Here is a 3,257-nt window from a genome sequence, read left to right as displayed (position 1 = left end):
TCTGCGATTTCCAATCCTCAGACACCGCTGCATCAAGAACAGTCATTCAACAATAGCTTTTATAATCACATGAGAAAGGAAGACTGTGGGAAACCTTTGTCAAGCACTATGATACAGTTATATTCACAATGTGAAATAAGTAAGTCTTATGTTAAGCTTGAGCTGAGCTCAGATGCATCTAGGATGGCCCATCGCACAGTGGAAATTTGCATTGTGGTCCTTTCAATCAGTACTCCAAATTTTTCCTGAAAGACACGGATGCTGTGCGCTCTAAACCAAAGATGCAAAGGACCACCCGGACTGTTATCAGCAACAAGTTTAAAGCGAGGCGCTGTGACGGTATCTGGTCGTATGTGTGACGGCAGCATTATTGCAGAAAAGTTCACAGAGATTTCAGAGCATCGTATGCTTCTATTTCTCTGACAGTCATCCGTTTTTCAACAAGACAATTTCAAAACCAAAAACATGACTTTTGTAGCAAACAAAAAGTTGTTTTTCCTAAGTGATCAAATTCTCAACTTAACAAATCAACACTTAAAGATAAACATACTGGAGCACAAATTATCTAGTGCTATCTTCCCATAAATATGGTGGAATAGAAATGAGTCGGCATACCAGCTTTAAAGATATATTTCCATGTTTTAGAAAGCTACAGCAGGCTACGAGCTTACTTCAGGGCAGCCGGACTTATATCACTTACAGTATATTTTTTAAAAAAAGCCTTTGAACACGGTAACAAAATAGTTTAATTTAATTCAAGTTTTTAAGAAGAACTGGATTCTGGATGGCAAGATGTCATCTCATTCATATAAGTGGAAGCTGGTTAGTGGCGCATACCTTGAAAACATGTTAAATTCTTGAAAGAGGCACCAGGATGTTTATGTGCTTCTGACCATATGGGCCTATGGGGGGTGGTCTTTGCATCCTCCTCCTGAGCAGAACATACCCAACAAAGATTCCTGCTGTCCCAGACAGCTGACTTCCTGTTTGCTCCCTGCACACACATGGGCACCCATTAATAGAAAAGTTTAATTTGATGGGATGGATCAAATTCTGTTGGTTTAAATGTAGAAAATCAAATCAAATCAAATCAAATTTATTTGTATAGCACATTTCATGTACAAACAGTTCAAAGTGCTTTACATAAAATAAAAGCATTGCAGCAGGGAGTGCAAGAAGCATTAAAAATACATAAAATAATATAAAGAGAAACAAATAAAATCATTTAAATGAATTTAAAATCAGGCAACAGTCTAGATAAGTTAAAAGATATTTCATGCATAGACACATGAGAACAGAAATGTCTTTAACCTGGATTTAAAAATGTCTACATTTGGTGAAAGTTTAATCTCCACTGGCAGTTTGTTCCACTTATTTGCAGCATAACAGCTAAATGCTGCTTCTCCATGTTTAGTCTGGACTCTGGACTGGACCAGCTGGCCTGAGTCCTTGGATCTAAGAGCTCTGCTGGGTTTATATTCTCTGAACATATCACAGATGTAAGGGATTTGTAATTTCCAGAGAGATTCAGTATCATTGTTATTATATATATATTTTGTCCAGGATTTTGAGGGAGTTTTAGTATCTACATTTATAAGTCCAGAAATAAAAAAATAAAACTTACATTTAAGGATAAAAAATATAATGCATAGTAACAGCAAAGACTAGGGAAATGTAAATGGTAAAGACTGAAACTGGTGTGCAAGTTTCCCTCAAGAGATTTCTAGAAATTTCTGGAAATTAGTCTAAATTCCAAAACATCTGGAATAAAGTGTCCCATTAATGCATCCCTTTCTGGTGTGCTGCCTCTCACAAACTGTCTTCCATGGCTGGCACCGGTTATTATCCAGAATGAACAGCGAGATGTGGTCACAGTGCTCGGGTCAGCTTCAGAGGCTAATAATGTATTGAGCTGTGGGCAGTTTGTGGGTCAAGAATCCTGGGTGGTTCAGCTGCTCTGCACCTGAGGCCCCCACAGGGATGACGGGGGGGGGGGGGGGGGGGGGGAGACAGTGATGACCATTTGCAGTCCTTCACTCCGTAATGCTTACCATCTCCTTTTGTATTTCCTCTGATGTTTGGCAGTCTGGAAACACCAAGCCAATCCTCCCCTTCTCATGTTGATAACTTGTGAGGGTGCATTACCAAAGATTTGTATGCAATCAACTGTGTTTACCTGCCATGTAAGCGCTGCATAAAATAATGAAAATCGGTTGTCCGCCAACAGAAATCAACAGCGACAAAAAGCACACATTTAGATTGAGATTTATGGATATCATTTGTGATGACACTGCAAATTATATCATCACCAGCCAATTATTTGCTTCTTGAGTTAACATTCATGAGATGTTAATGGGCTGAGAGCGGTCGAAAAGCTTTTTATGATTTAAGATTTAATGAAGTAATGGCACCCAGCTGCTGATCATTTGCAAAAAAAAAAAGCATAAAACTTGTTAGAATTGGCTTTTTTCTTAGACATTATGAATGCATATTAAATAGTCCATGTTCCTAGTTTGTACTTTTCCCACTCTGCTCATATGGTCATACAATACATGACCTTAAATGGTCCAAGACTCTAATATAGCATAGCGAGACTAAACAATTGGTCTGGGAAAGCAGATGCACGCTTAAAACAACATTCAACACACACACACACACACACACACACACACACACACACACAGACGGTGTTTAACCTGCTCGTGTAAGTCCAACCTCTGTGAAATAAAGGTTCATATAAATATGAAATGTTTCCGGAAATCGGGGCTCGGTCTGACGGATTTCCTGCGAGAGCTCTGTCCCTCCGAGTCCAGCGCTGCTATGCTTCACATGTGACCACCAATAAATACTTTGTTTAACTTGAGTTTTCTCCAGCTTGTTCTTGAGCTTCCAATGAAAGAATCGAGCTAACAAACTTTAATCTGTACTTTTTACGACATGATTCTGAAAGGGCGGTTCACCGTTTCAGAATCAGAATCAGCAGAAGAAGAAATCAGAAGAAATCTTCAATTCAGTCCCAATCCTAAAAAGAGCAAGCTAATGTATTCGCTCTGAAGCATTCAGAAAACAAAGAGCTGCTCTTCTTTCAAGTATTGCTGCATTGTTTCTTAAGAAGTGCTTGAACTTGGATTCCCTCACTCCATCTCCTCCTTGCTGCTTCATTCAGAGGCAGGGAGGCGTGACATGACTTTGCCTCTGACCCGAGGCTCTACCTGGATGTTTTGTTTGGAGCGGGTGGAGATCAGATGTTTTTGGTC

This window comes from Odontesthes bonariensis, chromosome 16 (assembly GCF_027942865.1).
Source record: "Odontesthes bonariensis isolate fOdoBon6 chromosome 16, fOdoBon6.hap1, whole genome shotgun sequence".
Taxonomy (NCBI): domain Eukaryota; kingdom Metazoa; phylum Chordata; class Actinopteri; order Atheriniformes; family Atherinopsidae; genus Odontesthes; species Odontesthes bonariensis.
Note: the sequence above shows the minus strand (reverse complement) of the source record.